This window comes from Gossypium hirsutum, chromosome D13 (assembly GCF_007990345.1).
Source record: "Gossypium hirsutum isolate 1008001.06 chromosome D13, Gossypium_hirsutum_v2.1, whole genome shotgun sequence".
Lineage (NCBI taxonomy): Eukaryota > Viridiplantae > Streptophyta > Magnoliopsida > Malvales > Malvaceae > Gossypium > Gossypium hirsutum.
Genome location: NC_053449.1, coordinates 24814641 through 24835010, shown reverse-complemented (window position 1 = coordinate 24835010; position 20370 = coordinate 24814641). Strand labels below are relative to the sequence as shown.

The 20370-nt window shown below is 37.7% G+C and overlaps 1 non-coding gene across 1 annotated transcript; it reads left to right on the top strand.

Moving 5' to 3' along the window:
• Positions 1 to 19875: 19875 nt before the first annotated feature.
• Positions 19876 to 19982, top strand: LOC121225808 (small nucleolar RNA R71). The gene has a single exon (XR_005923712.1). It is a non-coding gene; the product is annotated as a small nucleolar RNA R71 (small nucleolar RNA).
• Positions 19983 to 20370: the final 388 nt, after the last annotated feature.

Below are 20370 nucleotides of genomic sequence, written 5' to 3'. Positions count from 1 at the left end.
GCAGCATCTCAGCATATCCTCGAGTATCTGAATTATCCGCTCGGATTGACCATCGGTTTGGGGATGAAAAGCGGTGCTAAAATGCAGCTGGGTACCCAAAGCTTCTTGCAATTTCTTCCAAAATCGCGAGGTGAATCTCGGATCTCTATCCGACACGATAGAAATAGGTACTCCATGTAATCTCACAATCTGAGAAACATACAACTCGGCTAGTTTATCCAATGAGAAATCCGTACGCACGGGGATAAAGTGAGCCGACTTAGTCAGCCTATCAACAACAACCCAAATCGCATCCTTCTTACTTGCGGACAATGGCAGTCCGGACACAAAGTCCATTGTGACTCGGTCCCATTTCCACTCGGGTATCATGATCGGCTGAAGTAACCCTGAAGGCACTTGATGTTCCGCTTTCACTTGCTGACATATTAAACATCTCGAAACAAAGTCGGAGATGTCTCGCTTCATACCATGCCACCAAAATCGACGTTTCAAGTCGTTGTACATTTTCGTGCTCCCCGGGTGAATTGACATTCGGCTACAATGGGCTTCGTTCAGGATCATCGGAATGAGTTCCGAATTCCTTGGAACGCACTAACGACTTCTAAACCTCAAACAACCATCATCATCAATCTGAAACTCCGATTCCTTGTTTGGAACACACTCAGCTCGTTTTGCAACTAATTCATCATCGACTTTCTGAGCTTCATGAATTTGATGAGTCAATAATGGTTTGGCTTTTAATTCAGCTACTAACACATTGTCAGGTAGAACAGACAGGTGTACATTCATCGCTCGCAAAGCAAACAGTGATTTCCGGCTTAAGGCGTCCGCAACCACATTAGCCTTTCCCGGGTGGTAATCAATGACAAGCTCATAATCCTTCAACAATTCAAGCCAACGTCTTTGTCGCAGATTCAAGTCTCGTTGAGTCATCAAATATTTGAGACTTTTGTGGTCCGAAAATACATGGCACTTCTCACCAAACAGATAATGTCGCCATATTTTTAAAGCAAATACGATGGCAGCTAGTTCGAGGTCATGGGTCGGATAATTCCTCTCGTGTGGCTTCAATTGTCTCGACGCATAGGCCACGACTCGACCTTCTTGCATCAATACGCAACCCAACCCAAGTAGGGATGCGTCACTATAGATGACAAACTCTTTACCCGATTCGGGTTGCACCAAAATTGGAGCTTCAGTCAAATGAGTTTTCAGTTGGTCGAAACTTTTCTGACATTTCTCCGTCCACTCGAACTTAACATCCTTTTGAAGTAGCTTCGTCATTGGTGTGGCTATCATCGAGAAACCTTTCACAAATCGTCGGTAATAACCGGCGAGCCCCAAAAAGCTCCGAACTTCAGTAACATTTCTCGGAGGTTTCCAGTCAAGTATGGCTGAAATTTTGTTCGGGTCAACTCGAATACCCGACGCGGATACCACATGACCCAAGAAGCTAACCTCTCTTAACCAGAACTCACACTTACTGAACTTAGCATATAACTGCCTATCCCGTAAAATTTGCAACACTAGTCTCAGGTGCTCAGCATGTTCGGTCTCATCTCTTGAATAGACCAAGATGTCATCAATGAACACAACTACGAACCGATCCAAATATGGTCTGAAGATCCGATTCATCAAATCCATAAATACTGCCGGGGCATTAGTGAGCCCAAACGGCATCACTAAGAATTCGTAGTGACCGTACCTCGTTCTGAAAGCAGTTTTGGGTACGTCTGAATCTCGAATCCGCAACTGATAATAACCCGATCTCAAATCTATTTTTGAGAACACTGAGGCCCCCTTTAGTTGATCAAACAAATCATCGATACGCGGTAGTGGGTATTTATTCTTTATCGTCACTTTATTCAGTTGACGATAGTCAATGCACAACCTCATGGTTCCGTCCTTCTTTTTCACGAACAATACGGGTGCACCCCAAGGTGAGAAACTTGGCCGAGCGAAACCTCTATCCGTCAATTCTTGCAGCTGAGCTTTCAACTCTTTTAACTCAGTTGGTGCCATACGATACGGAGCTATCGAAATCGGCGTAGTCCCAGGTACAAGCTCAATACCAAACTCTATCTCCCGAACAGGTGGTAAACCCGGCAATTCTTCAGGAAAAACATCCGGGTATTCACAAACCACTGGCACAAATTCAGGTTTCTTTTCTAGTTCTTGGTCATCCAGTACATACGCAAGGTATGCTTCGCACCCTTTTCTCACATATTTTTGGGTCAACATTGCTGATATTACAGCTGGCAACCCCCTTAAGTCCGCAGACTCAACTCGGATTATTTCGTTATTTGCGCACCTCAAATCGATAGTCTTGCTTTTGCAATTCACAACCGCATCATGCGCGGTTAACCAATCCAACCCAAGGATAACGTCAAATTCATCAAACGGCAAAAGCATCAAGTCTGCTGGAAAACAGGAACCTCGAATTGCTAGGGGACATTTCTTACACACTTTGTCGACAAGCACGTAACGACCCAAGGGATTTGACACCCGAATTACAAACTCAGTAGACTCAATAGGTAAAGTCTTACTGGATGCTAAGGTTTCACATATGTAAGAATGAGTAGAACCGGGGTCAATCAAAGCAATTACGTTAGTATCAAAGAGAGTAAAAGTACCGGTAATAACATCAGGCGATGAAGCATCCTCGCGGGCACGTATAGCATATGCTCTAGCAGGTGCACGAGCCTCGGATCCGGTCGTAGCATCTCTAGATCCTCTCTGACCACCACTAGCATTGCCCATATTTCTAGATGATCTACCTCGAGCAGTGGTAGCACCCGGTCTCCCACTCTGATTTACATTCTGTTCAGACAGCCTCGGGCAATCTTTAATGAAGTGGTCCACTGATCCACACTTGTAACAGGAGCGGTCATGGAATCTACAACTCCCCAAATGCCATTTACCGCAATGTCGACATTCCGTTCGGCCTCGACGTTCATTCCCAACACTGGCGACTGAAGTGCCTCGTGTACCCACAGGGGGTCGATCACGATCTCGTCTAAAAAGGCCCGAAGTGCTTTTAGACCGGCCCACATCATCTCGAAATTTCTTCGATGCCTGTTGATGAGACTTTCCCGAGAATCTTTTACGAAACTCCCCGGTTCCCACATCAACTTTTTGTTTTTCCTTTCTAAGCTCTTCGGCTTTACAAGCTCGCTCGACAAGTACTACGAACTCTCGTATCTCAAGAATGCCAACGAACATTTTTATATCTTCATTCAGCCCATCTTCGAAGCGTTTACACATAACAGCCTCGGACGAAACACATTCCCGAGCGTATCTACTAAGTCTAACAAATTTTCGCTCGTAATCAGTAACTGACATAGAACCTTGCTTAAGCTCGAGAAATTCCTTCCGTTTTTGATCAACAAATCTCTGACTGATATACTTTTTCCGAAACTCAGTTTGGAAAAACTCCCAAGTTACTTGCTCCCGGGGCACAACAGAAGTCAGAGTACTCCACCAATAGTAGGCAGAATCACGTAGCAAGGAGATAGCACACTTTAGGCATTCATCGGGTGTACAAGATAGCTCATCTAGTACCCGGATAGTGTTGTCCAACCAGAATTCAGCTTGCTCGGCATCGTCGCTATCCGTAGCTTTAAATTCAGTAGCCCCATGTTTTCGGATTCGGTCAACTGGGGGCTTATTTGACCTTATTTGGTCAGTTACCGGAGGTATTGTAGGTGCGGGGGTGGTGTTTGTCGGGAATGGAGGTTGTGGAACAGCCGTATTAGTTCGAATGTATTGGTTGAACCAATCATTCATCACGTTATAGAAAGCTTGTCTAGCTTCATCGTTCGGGTTACTCGCATTAGGTTGAGAGTCCACCGGTGCTGTCCCTTGTGCGGGAGCAGGCGCTACACTCTCGAGATCATCAGCTACCGCTCGGTTGGGATCGGGATCCATTACTATAAATAAACACATTTGCAAATGTCAGAAATCACCACACTATCAATTAATCACATAAAATGGCATGTATAGCTAGACCCCAACACATTACGGTAGTCCTAGAATCGACTAAACCGTAGCTCTGATACCAATCAATTGTAACACCCCAAACCCGAGACCGTCACCGGAGTCGAATACGAGGTGTTGACAGACTTTTAAAAATTTTTCCAGACACTGTCCAGTCTGAGTACTAGTCGCTTCAAAAATCATATCTTGAGTTTCACAACTCGAAAATCAGTTTTGTGATTTTTCCCTGAAACTAGACTCATGTCCCCACCTATATATTTTTTCTAGAATTTTTGGTCGGGCCCATTAGTACAGTTTATTAGTCAAAGTCTCTCATGTTACAGGGGTCGACTACACTGACCTTTTCCCATTACGACTGGGATATCTCTCTGCACAGGGCTTCAATACTAATGCCGTTTGTTTCTATGGAAACTAGACTCAGAGAGGAATCCATACATATATGGTATGACCCCTAATTATCCCTGGTCAATTTATAGTGAATTTCCAAAGGCGGAACAGTGAATCCAGAAACTGTTCTGGCCCTGTTCCACAAGAACCCGAATATCTCTTTCTGTACTGTTCCTATAATTGCTTCGTTACTTCCATATAAAAGTAGATTCATCAAGGTTCGATTACATAATTTATTCACTATTTAATTCCACTCCTACGAATTTATGTGATTTTTCAATTCCACACCACTGTTGCTGTCAAAATCTGTTTTCAAGATAAACTTTACCTATTTTGTGGTTACCATGGACCAACTAGGATTTTGCCCTACATAGGTCCACATGTGATCATATTTAGCCATTCCAATGGCTGATCATTAGCCCAACACTTCCATTTCAAACCATAGTCACATCATGAAATCATATATATACATACATACACACAAATGGTCTAATGCCATACTCCACTTTTACAAGCCATTTTCGCATGGCTTTACACACATACAACACAAAAGAACTTAAACAACAGGGGGTAGTCCTATACATGCCATATCCAGAGTTCAACTAAAAGAATACCAAAAGAGCTTGATAGTGTAGATGACTTCGACTTCGCTGATCCCGAATCCGATAGCTAACGAACAAAATCTATAAAACAGAGAGCCAAAGCAACCGGGTAAGCATTTAAAGCTTAGTAAGTCTCAAGTAATGAAATCGGCTTTGACTACAGTATTACATTCACATAGTTAACTAAATCACTTTATTAACACACATTCTCATACTCATACTTACTTCACACTTCACCCACATAGATACACAAGGTATCAACCTTTATAAAAGCCGAAAATTCGTTAGCCGATCGCACGAATACCATTTAAAACAAACCGACTTTCCAATGCACATGCAAACATACCTTATCATTCGGGTTGGTCAAGCATAATTATTAAATTAGTTACAGCACAAAACGCTCACATTCAAACCCAAGTTTCTTCGGTATTTAACCGAATGCAGCCGCAAACACATTTGCCTTCGGGTCTTAGCCCGGACATATCAACTCGCATAATTGCCTTCGGGTCTTAGCCCGGACATATCATCTCGCATAATTGCCTTCGGGTCTTAGCCCGGATATATCATCTCGCATAATTGCCTTCGGGTCATAGCCCGGATATATCAACTCGCATAATTGCCTTCGGGTCATAGCCCGGATATATCAACTCGCATAATTGCCTTCGGGTCATAGCCCGGATATATCAACTCGCATAATTGCCTTCGGGTCATAGCCCGGATATATCAACTCGCATAATTGCCTTCGGGTCTTAGCCCGGATATATCCCAATGCTCATGCACACATATATCAATAATCATAACACATCCATATCATTTCTTCGTTACTAAGGCTCAAACACAAAACATTTATTAAACCTTTCAAATTTCGGCTCAATAGCCACACACAAAGAGCATAATTTCAATTGGCTTTATAACATAGTCTCTATGCACATTCGACTATCCGTCATAATATGACTAATCATTTCAATATAATTCAAGTAGGGTCATTACTCGAAGACTTACCTCAAATGTCGTCGAACGACTTCAACGGCTATTCAATTACTTTTTCCTTCCCTTTATCGGATCTAGTTCCCCTTTGCTCTTGAGCTTAAGTTCAACAAAATTTAAAATAGTCATTAATCGACTATTCAAGTATTATTTTCAGAATAATATATATATTGATCCGACTTTCACACACATAGCTTATAGTAGCTTTATAATAATCAATAAATAATTCATCGGCAAACTTCCATTAATGTTTACAACAAAATCACATATTCACTACGAGCTGTTTTCCTGAGCAGTAGTTACTAAATTACTTATAACTGGAGCTACTAAACTCCAAATCACTTGCCGTTAATTTTCCCTGAATATAGACTCGTATATCTTCCATCCATAAAATTTTCAGAATTTTAGGCTTGGCCAATCAATACCAGATTTTTCTTAAAGTTTCCCCTATTTCACTAGTTGACTATTCTGACCACTCTTCACTACGAATCCAATTTCTCACTTTACAGAATTCCAAATGTGTTGTATTTGATCTCATTTGAAACTAGACTCATTAAGGAGTCTAAGCATATAAATTTCATCTTATAATCATTTTTGTACAATTTATAATGATTTTCTAAAAACAGAACAGGGAATCCAGCAGTCATTTTGACTCAGCCCCACAATACTTCAAATATCTCAAGATCGGTAACTCTTTTGTTTTTATAGTTTCCTTTGTAAGAAAATAGACTCTTCAAGCTTTAATGACATAATTCACTCAGCTTCTAATTCAACTCCTACAATTTATGGCGATTTTCCAAAATCACCTTACTGCTGCTGTCCCCAAACAGATTATTACCAAATCAAATACTAACATTAGCATTTCACCTTAATAGCTAGCTTACCAAGCCTTGATTTAATATATAATTCACACATATCACATTCAGCTATATATATATATATTCTAAATCCCTCTCTTAACACATAATCTACTAACTTGAAAATTATTTTCTAACAAATTTTAACTTACACTAAAGCCGAGTGTTACTCAAGCTTTAAGCTCATGTTCTTTCATTATTAAGCAAGTGTTATAACACAAGGATTCATGGCCGAAACCTATGCATAACATTATTCAAGATTTAAACTCTTAAATGTCATTAGCAAATAAAGCCATACACACACAACTTATAAGTAAATTCCATCCTTGCAAAGCCTATAGTTCACTCGGCCACTCAACCCACAACCTATCGAAACTTCAATTCAAACTCATTAGCCGAACATACATATACTTATAATAAGCACATATGACATCTTCTTCAAGACACATTCGGCTATGGCATAATTTCCTTATAAAACCCAATTAATCAATCCACCTTAACCGAAACTTAACTCATACAAAACCTATCTTCAAACCATAAAATAGGTAGAAGTTAGACTAATCATCCAAATGGTGCATAAGTTTTTCCAAGAATGACATTGAACTTACCTTACTTTAGGTATCCACCTTAGCCGAATTTTCTTCCCCAAAGGCTTTTCTTCCTCTTCTTTCTCTAGCTACGGCAATGGAGGAGAAAACATAGGCTAACTTTGGTTTTTCCTCCCACTAACTTGTATTTTATTAACCTTATTCATTATTTCATTTTGTAACATAAACTATTAGCATAAAATAGTTATAATATTATTTACTACATAACATGGCCGGCCACCATATTTAGCTTGGGTAAATTGACATGCAAAACCACTCCTTTCAATGCATGTACTATTAGACCATTGTAAATTAGCCTCTCACTTTCCAACAAAGTTTCATATAAGTCCATATAAAAAAAGATTCACATAAAGATGATCAAATTAATGCATGAAACTTTCACACATGCATTTACTCACTTCATAAACACAGAATATAACTTTTAATTATTTTCTTAACTCGGTTTTGTGGTCCCGAAACCACTTCCCGACTAGGATCAATTTAGGGCTGTCACAGACACCTAGATAAATTATTTTTCACTCTCATCAATGGTAAAATTCTACCAGTTTGAATAGAAGTGAAGCGCCATATTCTTCATATAGGGTTCCACATAGGCTAATTATTGCATTTAAGCATTCCCTTCCAAAAGCGCTTCAATGCCATGTTCAATAAAATTGTATTCTTGAATATTCCTCTCATTGGTAAAGCCTTTTTGATCCATTAGCTTTATCCTCTTGACACAATAGGACTATGAAATCTTGGCTTTTTAAGCATAGGAGCATGTATTGCAACATGAGTAGCTTGACTAAGGAGCATGTATTGCAACATGAGTAGCTTGCCTAAGGATATTATGAACTCAAAATGACTTATGGAAAACTATGACATTAGACAATTGAAGTTAAAAAAAAGGAAAAAGAAACTTCTCGTAAGGAGACTGATAAGTCCTTTAATTTAGGTTTTTAGCCCCGGATAATGGTGTTGAATTATTTTTTGTTCAAGGAATTTTAAAGAAAAGAATAACTATGTAGATGTATTTTGAGTTTGATATTGAAAATAAGATATATGTTTTGTGTGCCAGTTGTTTTAGGCCTTCAGTAGTAACTACTAGCTGCTTTAAGTTTAGTTTTTTTTACTATAAGTTTTCTTTTACTGTATGTTTTACGTTTTTTTACTCTAGTGCGAGATAGTTGTATCATTTAGGTTAATTTATATTTTTTTAAACCTTTTTTTATTTATAAAAGGGTTGTGTGTGTGAAGGTGAAGTGATAGCCTTCTCCATTATTTTCTAAATTTGTTTTTCTTCTTCTCCCTTCTTCTTTTTTTCTCTTTGTAACAAAAATTACATCAACAGTGGTATCAAAGCTTCTTCTTGAGGGCTGTGAGATTTTATTGTTACTTTTGAGTGATTTTAATGGTCTTTTAGTATCTATTCCTATTTTCACAATAAGTCATTATCATGTTTGGGAAATTAAGATGAAAGTTTATTTTAGATCCCTTGGCTTGTGGAAGGTTGTAGAAACTGATGAAGATCCACCAGCACTAAGACAAAATCCCACCATTACTCAGCTCAAAGCTTATGATGAAGAAATCTTGAAAAAGGATAAAACTTTAACATGTATTCATTTTAGGTTAGTAGATCACATTTTCACAAGTATTATGGATCTTGAAAAACCAAAGGTTGTTTGGGATTAACTCAATGAAACTTATGAGGGAGCTGATTGCGTGAAGAAAACAAAAATTTTAACTCTAAAAAGAGAGTTTATGATGCTGCAAATGAAAAAGGCTGAGTTGATTAAAGATTATTCAATCAGGTTGGTAGTTTTTGTAAACTAAATCAGACTTCATGGTGAAAAGCTACCTGATGAAAAGGTGGTTGAAAAAGTCATGATCAATGTTCCTCAAAGATTTGAAGCCAAAGTTTCAGCTATTGAGGAATCTTGTGACATGACGAGTCTAACTATTGTAGATCTTGTTGGCAAGCTAGAAGCTAGAAGCTAGAAGCCAAAGTTTCTATGTGAGCCCATGAGGGAAGTGAAGGTGTTTTTCTTTCTTCTCATAAAAGAATAAAGTTCAACAATTCTGGGAAAAAAATTAAAAGCTCAAACAAAAGAAAAGTTGTTGTTTCTTCCACTAGTGGTCAGAATGGAAAGTTTCCACCATGTCCTATTTGTAAGCGGACAAATCATGCTGAAAAGGATTACCGATTCAAGGAAAAAGACAAGTCCAAATTCTAGTGTATTTTTTGTAGTAAGTCTGGACGTACTGAAAAGTTTAATCAGGCTAAGAAGAAGCAAGAAAAAAGAAAGCTCAATAGCAAGCAAATGCAAATAAAGAAAACCAAGAGCAAGGTGAGCATCTTTTTATGGTTTCTCATGTTGTTAAACCATCTCATAACTTTATTTGGCTTGTGGATAGTGGGTGTTCCAGTCACATGAAACCTATGGTTGCATACCTTAACTCACTTGATAAGTCCTTTAAGTCAAATGTGAAGTTGAGAAATGATGCTACAGTTCAGGTTCAAGGCAAATGTTCAATTTCTGTGAATACGCTACAAGGTAAAAGGCTAATCTATAATGTTCTTTTTATTCCTGATTGATGTGTGTTTTCCCATGACTAACCAAAAATATGATAAAGGCAAGTGCACCTATCGATAAGTAGTATAGCTGCGGTGAGTAAAGATATCGTATCCACGAGGACTAAAAGTACTAGTAATTACCGTTTTCCTATTATTCAGCTGACAAATTGGAGTGGTTGTTTTAAAATAAGATTTACTAAATTAATCTAACTAAAGAACTCAATAGAGAATGAATCAGGAAAATAATCGAATAATAACCAATGAGAGAAACAATACCCAGGAAAGAACCCACCTAGGCTTCATCTATTATTATGACTCTGAATTAAACGATTTATTCACTTGGTATCTTGATTTGTAGAAATCCCTAAACTATGCTAAAATCTCTTTCGAGAGTAAGAGCAACTGACTCTAGGTTGATTAATTGAAATTTCTTTCTAATTAAAACCCTTATTATCGCATTAACTCGATCTATGGATTCCCCTATTAGATTTGACAGTAATCCGGTTGATTTATGTCGTCCTCTTTCTAGGATTCCATGCAACTCCACTCAATTACGCTACATCTACTCTTAAACAGGGACTTTCCCTCCTCTGATTTAAGCACAATAAACACAAATTAATACCCCAAAAATATGAAAACAAGAGAAAAACACACATAACTCAGAACAAGACTCAAATATTTATCGCATAAAACAGAAATCAAATAGTAGAATTCATCATAGAGTTCACTTCCCTAGGTATCTAGGGAATTAGTTCATAATTGTGAATAAAAACATATGAAAGTCAAAATAACCACAAGTAATAAAGAAACTCATAAAAACTTCAAAAGAAATTAAAAGGAGGTCTTCAATCTTGATGGAGTTCTGCTTCAGAGTTGGCTCCAATGGTGTTCTTCGAGTTATTTTCTTCAATATTATTTGATGGCTCCCTATTCTCTTCTTGTATTTTGTATTTATAGACTTTAGAATTCCCAGAAAGTCTAAAAATTACGTTTTTCTATGTTCTGGGGATACAAGTTTTGAAATTAACACAGTCTGGAATATTCACGTGAGTCCAGCCCGTATGGCTCACACGACCATGAGTCCAGCCCGTGTAGGAAGGCCCAACCTGTGTGGCTCCTAAATCTATTTTATTTGTCTAATTTTTGCTCATTTTTTGCTTCTTTTGCTCCCAAAATGCTCTTCTAAATATAGAAACATTAATTCAAAGGATTAGGAGTATAAAATTCACAAATTTGCATGAATAATCATCCAAAAACACATTACGAACGAGATTAAAATGTGCTACTTTTATCACTTATCAAATATCCCCACACTTAAATGTTTGCTTGTTCTCAAGTAAAATCCTCAACTCACAATAAAGTTAATCTTTCTCAACTTGTAACTCTCATCAATAATGTGTCAAAATAATTCACAAACAATCATGCATTGGCAATTCAACTAAAAAGGCACTAAAGATTTAAACAATCCATGTCAAAATTTTTAAAGTGCGAAAACATAGGTGTCTCCTCTTATTTAAGTAATTACCTTTAATTCAAAATCAACAAGAATTGACATCCTCACTAAACATTCACTCAAAGCACTCAAAGTGTTTAAGGTTCAAGAAATATGCACTCAACAGTCGAACAGGAAATGTCATTACAATAAGCTTGCTTGAAAATAATATCTCTGCCACTATAAAATGATATGACACACCAATCAAGAGGTGTTTAAGAGGTTGTAATGGGGATTAGGTTAAGGGTATGGATAAAGGATGGAAAAGTTGGTTATAATCGAGATCAAGTTGATAAATACCAAATGAGAAAAAAATAAAAAAAGTTGAATTTAAAGAAAGTGCATCAATCAATACTTATTCAAGAATAAAAATGAGCTTTTCAATAAAAAATGAAATTAATTGTTCAAGCTTAATCAATAAAAAATTAATCAGTATAATTTTTTTCATTTTTTTAACTAGAACAATAAGAACTAATTCAATAATTCAAACAAAAGAACATAGTTAGGTAACTAACCAAGTCAAATATCAATAAAAAGGGAGTCAATAAAACAGGAAAAAGTCAACAAAAAATAGGTTATAGGTTAAAATTCATGGGTTAATCAAGAAAAAATGTGTTAAGCTCAACGGGGTTCACTAAGGGTTAATTTAATATGAAGGCTTTTTATAGGATAAGTGGGTTAAAACCTAAGTGCCTTTATCATCTCATTATATCAAATCAAATGTATGGTCTCGAAATGCATCATCGAAGCAAGTTCTAGAATAACAAATCAAGTTGAAATGCTCATAACCAATAATAGAAGGAGCATGAAAAATTTATGCTCTATAGGCTCAAAATCTCACAAAAAATCATGGTTTTGATGTCAAACTTACAAATTCAAAACTTCAAGATTATACCTCAATTCAGGGAAACAACCTAAAATTTTAAATCTCTAAAAAATAAGTTATAATGCTTGACTCTCTCATGTGTTCAAGTTTAAATCAACCAATGTACAAATAACTATAAATTAATCCAAAAAAGGATCAATAAAAATTCAAAATCAACAATAATTCACTCTAATGGAAGTATGAGAAAATTACTTAAACATAAGAAATAATTTAGGGATTTTTTAATAAATATGTAAATAACATCTCCACACTTAAAATGTACATTTTCCTCAATGTACAAATAGATATAAACATAGAATAAGAAAAATATCATAAGAAAGCGAAAACTGAAATTGCCCTGATTATGGATGAAATCGCCAGAATAGTGAAAACCAGAATTGTAGGCAAATTTATATATAGAGCATGGTTTTGAGCAAACTAATAAGAAAATAAATGCAAATAATGAAGAATATTAAGAGGTTACAAACTCAACTAGAAGCAACCAGAAAAATAAAAACATAGTTCGAAAGAAGATAAAGGAAAGAAGTCTAAAAAATAAAAATAAGACTAAAAAGAAAAGAAATGAAATCAGTGATCTTCATCATGAGAGGCATCGAGATCGTGAGGTGCCAGTGCTGAAGAATAAATGTGGAGGTGCTGACAGATCTGTTGCAAAGTTACATTGCTACTATCGATTCGCTTAAAACAGTGCCGCTCAAAATGAGTGAACCGCTCGGAGAGGTTCGTTAAGGTAGTAGAAGAAATAGTAGTAGGGTGACTTAAAGGTGGATCCTCGTGGTGGAAAGGGACACCATTAGTGAAGTCCTCATGCTTATCCTGACAGTCAGAAAGATATAATCGGTATTGAGGAGGATCAACTTCACGCAACCACTCGATCATATCCAACTAGTGTGAAGGAGGACTGGTCTGAAGTTTTGAAGAGGCTGAAATGTCATACGGGGCAAGTCAAATAAGGGCCTAAGCAGATAAGACCCTTCCTACTACATTCTGTCTAATGGTGGCAAGCTAGGGAGATGAAATAGGCAAGATCGAAGTTGTGCCCCATGGCCATGATCCAAAGGAAGTAATTATTGAATGTACCAATGACCCCAGTGCTCTCCCTCCAATCGGTCAATGTGTCGGCCAATATGGCATGAATATAGCACAAGGTTGGAGGAAACGAAGTTGCCTTCGACTGTACTCGGGTCACAGAGCATTGTGCTAGCCGTAAGCTCTGTCCAGCACAGAGACGACGAATAATGGATGTGTCGATATAAAGTGAGAAACCCCTCGACACTCATGAAATCCTCCATATAGTGTCCTAGGGCAGCTCTGAAGTCTAGGACGTTCAGATGATGTGTCGTACTACTGAGTTTAAAAGTAATAGTGCCCGGCTCGTCGTGGCTCGACATCATGTGCTAAAGGACGAATGTCAAAAAAACTCGAGGGTAAGCTTTGAGTAGGTTGGCTTCATGATGGAGAAGAACTGATCCTAAGGGGTTGTAGCAATTAGTGCGTGAACTCGATCAGTTAGGTAAATCTGCTCCAAGGCCACCCAATCACTACATTAGCCTAATCCTAGTGGCTGTTGTCAGAGATGCTGATAGAGGTCTTCTTGAAGACCCTATGAAAATTGTAAACACTGATGGTGTACATCGATAGAAGCACCTAACGAAGAGGTTACACCCGGAGTCTTCCACTTTTTCGAAGCAAGGACGACGACCTTATGTAACAACCTATTTTTAGTGAAATCAGAATAGTGGTTTCAAGACCACAAATCCAATGTGAAAATATTTATTTTATTATTATTTTAGAGTCTAAAAAATATTAGCAATGTTGTATAAAAATTTCGTTAAGAAATTTTATATAAAAAGGACTAAATTTAAAAAGGTGCAAAATTTGAGTTCTACAATCTAAAGGTACTAAAGGGCTATGCTATTAATTAGTTAAGAGATTTAAGTGGTAATTAGACCATTTTGATTGTGGGTGGACAATTATGTGTATATTATTAACTGATTTTAATGTTCAGTAATAAGGTTATAATTGTAAATTAATAAATAAATGAAAGTAAAATAGTTAAAACAAAGTCATCATCTTTGTTTTGTCCATCCACCACTGAAGTTTGCAAAAATATTAAAAGTTTAGGGTTTTTCCATGAATATATTCTTGTGGTTTTTTCATGTTTGATGGAAGAAAATAAATCTTCGTTATTAGATAAACAACTTTTGTAAAGTGAATTTTCTAGAAAATGTGTAAAATTGTAGTGAAATCAAAATAATAGAGGCAAAAGTGTAATTTTGTAAAAGTATGAATTTGGATTGAATTGAATAGAATGATTATTAAATAAATTAAATTTATTTATTTAGATCAAGATAGACCTTATACGGCTTTAGAATGGGCTAAAGAAAAAACTTGGGATTAGTTGACTCTATTCCTACGCCTTTATCATTGAGGTAAGTTCGTGTAATTACGTAATGTTTTAATGCTATCTTTTAAGCTATATGTAAATTGTGGATTTTTATGTAAATGATCGATGCAAATCCAACTATGTTACCACGTCTACCAAGCCCTATTTGAACCTTAGGAATTCGTACGATACAAATGATATGTCATTAGGGTTTACATGTTTCGGGTGCTGGTCTTGAATCCCCCACGGATGGATGAGGTCTGGCATGTGTTACGGATACTCAATAACTCATGTGAGTAGCATCGTGTAGCTTACATTCTAATCCACAGCTCGTGTGAGTAGGCCCATTTCATAGCTCGTATGAGCATTCTAATTTCATAGCGTATGTGAACAACCATGTATATGATAGGAATTATTATGATTATATGATCAGCACACTTTGTGTGAGTTATCCCGCGTATCCAATGATATTGTAACGGTTCAACAAGCATAAATTTGAAAGGATATGGTAAGTGTTCAATATGAACCAAGACGTGTATGTATGAAATACATTGAAATGATGAGTTACATGGAAACTATGTTATGTTATTATGGATGGTGAATCCAATTGAATTATTCTCAAGTTTAATGGTTATCCATGTTAAATTCATATGAATTATGTTCAAGTATGCTAACATGTTTGTGTTGTTGCTTAGGCTTGTGCCAAGCTAAAAGTTGGATTATGCCATGTTAAATTTTAATGTTATTAAATGAATGGTAAGTTGTGTTTTATGTTATAGGAACTTACTAAGCATTATATCATTACATAGTCTCATTTCCCATGTTTTATAAATGATCAAAAGCTTGTTTGGTTTGGATGCTCGTCAGAGCCCTATCACACTATCCTATGACTATTTCAGTAGATTTTGAGGTTTTGAGTTATAGTTATAATGGCATGTATAGGTGAATTATGTTTGATGATCTAGTTGTTATGTTTGGCATGTAAATATGTGGTTACATGGTTAATGACATTTTGGCATTTTTGTGCTTTGATGGCTAATGTTGATATGGTTAAGTGAATGTATGTTTTAAAAGACCAATTTGGTATGTTTAAATGTGTTTTGGCATATGGTTAATGGTGCTATGGCTTGGCATGATAGTAGGTAATTGTAAGTTATTGATTATTTCCAAATGTGTTTATGCTTTGGTTGATTTGATAGTGTGTGATTAAGGTGCCTTTTGGCATATTGGTTGTATGGATTAATGGATCAATGATATAATCGTTGTTAAGCATGTTTAGGTATGTTTTAAAGGCTAGGTGATATGTGCAATGGCTTGTGGATGTGTCTTTGTTTAGGGTGAAGGGAATGACTTGAAATTGACCTATTTCTCGTCCACACAACCAGGGACATGAGCGTGTGCCTCAGCCGTGTGCCAGACATGGTCATGCGTCCCTTGTAGGTTTCAAAGGGGTGAAAGACAAGCGATTACACGGCCTGGCACACAGCCGTGTGAGGCCATTTTGAGAGTTACACGGCCTGGTACATGGGCGTGTGCCTCGACCATGTGACCCAAGTCTGAGAGTTACACGGGCATAGATACAGGCTGGGGCACGACCATGTGTCCCTAATTCGAATGTCCACACGGCCTAGGACACGGGCATATGTCTCAGCCGTGTGAGTTACACGGCCTGGCCACACGATTGTGTGACCCCTGCAGTGTGAAAATTTCTATCTCTTTCTATAAATTCTAAATGTTTCTAATTTTGTCCCGAATCATTTCTAAAGTGTTTCTAAGGTCTCGAGGGCTCAAAATAGGAACGATATACAAGTGTTTGAATGAATTTAGATATGAATCATGAAATGTATGTGATTGAATGTTTTAAGTTACGTTTTTGTGTTAATGCTTCGTAACCTTATTCTAGCGATGGATACGGGTTAGGAGTGTTACAATAAATAATAATAAAATAATAAAACATAAAAATGAAAAAAAGGCCAAACAATGGAGAATCGACAGTGGGGTGGTGGCTAGAGTTATGACGGGGTGTTGGGCACGACGGTCGATGCAAGGAAGGGACACGATAAAAGTGAAGAGGAGTAGGTGGTGGTCGACGGTGATGGGGAGGGACACAGGGTTGACGAGAATGGGTAAAGGGATGTGGGGCTCGGGATGAAGAGGGTCATGTGTAAGGGTGTGGTGCGAGATGGAGGGGCACGACGTGGCGAGGGGAGGAAGGTCAAAGATGAGGGATTGGTGCTGTGAGGGCAAAGGGAGGGCTACGGCTCAAAGGTGAGGGTGGCGGATGAGGATAAAGGGAAAGGAAGGGGAAAAAGGGGACAGGGGAAAGCGAGAAAGCGGGGGGATGTGGGGATGTTTCATTGAGGGAAAAGGAAGGAAGGAGGGATAAACAACGACGAAGTAGGGGTGACGAGGGTGGCTAGACTAGTAAAAGGGGTCGATAGGGCCTAGGGTTTGTGTGGGAGTGGATTATGAAGAAGACAAAATAAAAGGGCATTAGGTTTCTAAAAAGACATGGTCGTGTTTAGGCCCGTGTTACACAACCGTGTCACACGCCCGTATGGGGTTTTCTCAGCCTGTGTGAAATTTAAAATTTACGCCCAGTCTTTACACAACCTCGAACACACTCGTGTGTCCAGGTCGTGTGTGATATTTCTTTGTTTCTCCCACGCCCATGTTTTTAGGCCGTGTTTGATGGCACACAGTCTCACACATGCCCATGTGACTAGCTGTGTCTCGCACACGACCTTGTCTATGGCCTTTGTAACTCACTGACTCGTAATAAAATTTTAAAAATTAACTCCAGTATTAACACGGCCTTCGAAACGACCGTGTCGCCAGGCTGTGTGGACCACTTTAGGACATGCCCGTGTGTCCAGGCCGTGTGACCTATACGACCATGTCTTCAAATAGTGTAACTCTTTGTCATTTGCTCCCTTATGCATATGGCTTGGGACATGCCCATATGCCCTGCTGTGTGGGTCAAAAACATTTTTTTAATTAAAATTTTAATTTAATTAATTTTAAATTAACATGCAATAAAAAAGAATTAGCAAAATTTAAACACTTGGGTTGCCTCCCGAGAAGCTCTTATTCTAGTCTAAGCTCGACTTTACCTCGTTTGTGCATGGTTAAGGTGGTTCTCAGAGCCGAAGCTCCTCTTTCTCGTTATCAATTTTTATACCAGGATAAGGTTTGAGTCAAGCACTCTTTACCTTAAATGTGCCGAACTCAGAATGTGTTACCTCGACTGTACCATATATGAAGACGTTCACTATTGTAAATGGGTTCGATCTATATGACTCAAGCTCTGAAGGGGAGATTGGATCTGATTTGTCTAACAGTACTTTGTCCCCAACCTTAAATTGATTCGTTCTCATCACATGCCCATCACGACGTCGTTTTGGCTCTTCATCTTGTTTTTTGGGTTTCTCCTCAGCATGCATTCACCATTCATCTAGTTCATCGAGTTGCATTGTTCGCTCTTCATATGTTGCTCGTTTCTATCACCTTGACTGAAATATGGCTCCAACATGTTTTCACAAGGGATTTCCTACAAAAAACGTTGAGCCACATGGTTACTAACATTAACAGAACATTTAATATCATCTCACCACTAGAGACTCTCACAGAATTGCGTGCTTGGAGAATAATCTTTTCATCACCTACGTGAAGCATAAGTTCTCTCATACCAACATCGATAATAGTCCTAGTAGTGGCTAAAAAGGGTCGGCTAAAGATCAAAGGTACGTCATTATCCTCATCCATGTCTAACACAACAAAGTCAATAGGGAATACGAATTTATCGATTTTCACAAGCATATCCTCGATAATACCCCTAGGATATCTGATAGTTGTATCTGCTAATTAAATATTCATCCTAGTACGTTTGGGTATCCCAAGACCTAGTTGTTTAAAAATTTTGTAGGGCATCTCATTAATACTAGCCCCTAAATCATCCAAAGTATTATCAATATTTAAACTAGCAATGAGACAAGGAATAGTAAAACTCCTTGGAACTTTAAGTTTGTTGGGTAGTCTATTTTGGAGAATGGCTGAGCAAACTGCATTGAACTCCACAGTCGATGAGTCATCTAACTTCCTCTTGTTTGTTAACCGCTCCTTTAAGAATTTGACATAATTTGGAATCTGTGAAAGAGCTTTACCAAATGGTAAGTTAATATGTAATTTTTTAGGAGCTTAAGAATTTTACCATATAGTTTGTTTGTATAGTCTTTCTTCATTGCGTTAGGGTATGACACTCGAGGTTTGTATTTGCTGACAACTGGTGTTTGCTCTTTCTGACTTTCCTCAACCTCATTATTGTTCGCCACATCTTATTGCCTTGGTTATTGTTTAAGTTCAACTAACCCTTCCATGTCTCGAACAATAATTGCGTGAAGCTGCACCCTAGGGTTAGTTTTAGTATTTCTAGGCAAGCTACCTTACGGTCTTTTCGAAATTAGTTTAGCAAGCTTCCCTATTTGATTTTTGGGTTCTAGAATTGTTACTTGCTGATTTTTCAGTGCTGCCTCAGTGTTTTGGAAATGAGTTTCTGACACCGAGAGAAATTTTGTCAACATCTCCTCAAGGTTCGACTTTTTCTCTTGTTGATAAGGTTGTTGAAAGCCCAGAGGGGGTTGTCCTCTTTGATTTCCTTGACCACCCCAAGAAAAATTGGGATGGTTCCTCCAACCTACATTATAGTTATTACTATAAAGGTTATTATGAGGTCTAGAATTATTACCAATATAATTGATTTGCTCATTCTTTGTGCTAGGCCTGAAGGATAAACATTTTCAATTATCCATTCCACCTTCATTTGTATCTCATTACATCACTTAATTCACTTGCGTAGAAAAATATAAACCTTAAATTTTCTTATTTAGTGCTACATGGTTTGATAACATGGTGACTGCATCTAGATTAAAAACATCGACTGCTTTTACCAGTTTCGTTCTTATGACTTGCCACTGATAATTATTGAGTGCCATCTCCTCAATAAACTCATAGCTGCCTCGGGTGTTTTATTATTTAGTGTTCTACCAGCTACTGTATCGATTAACTTCCTAGTTAAGGAATTCAAACCATTGTAGAAGCTTTGAACATGTAACCACAGAGGTAACCCATGATGAGGGCACCTTCTTAATAGATCCTTGTATCTCTCTCATGCATCATATAATGTCTCTAAATTGATCTGGGTAAAGGAAGAAATATCATTCCTTACCTTAGTTGTCTTAGCCGATGGGAAGTACTTCAAGAGAAACTTCCCAATCATTTTAGCCTATGTAGTGATAGAATCTCTTGGTAAAGAATTTAACTACTATTTTTCTCTGTTCCTCAATGAGAATGGGAAGAATCGTAAGCGAAGTCATCAATGGTGCCATTAATCTTGAAAGTGTTGGAAATCTCCAAAAATTTAGCCAAGTGAGTATTGGGGTCTTCATCTTGCAAACCATTGAACTAAACATATTGTTGTACCATCTGAATCATGTTCGACTTTAGATTGAAATTATTCGTAGCAATGGTAGGTCCATAATACTCTATTCAGCCCCAATCAGAGTGGGCTTGGTATAATCATACATAGTATGAAGAACAGGGTTTGCAGGAGGTAGCTG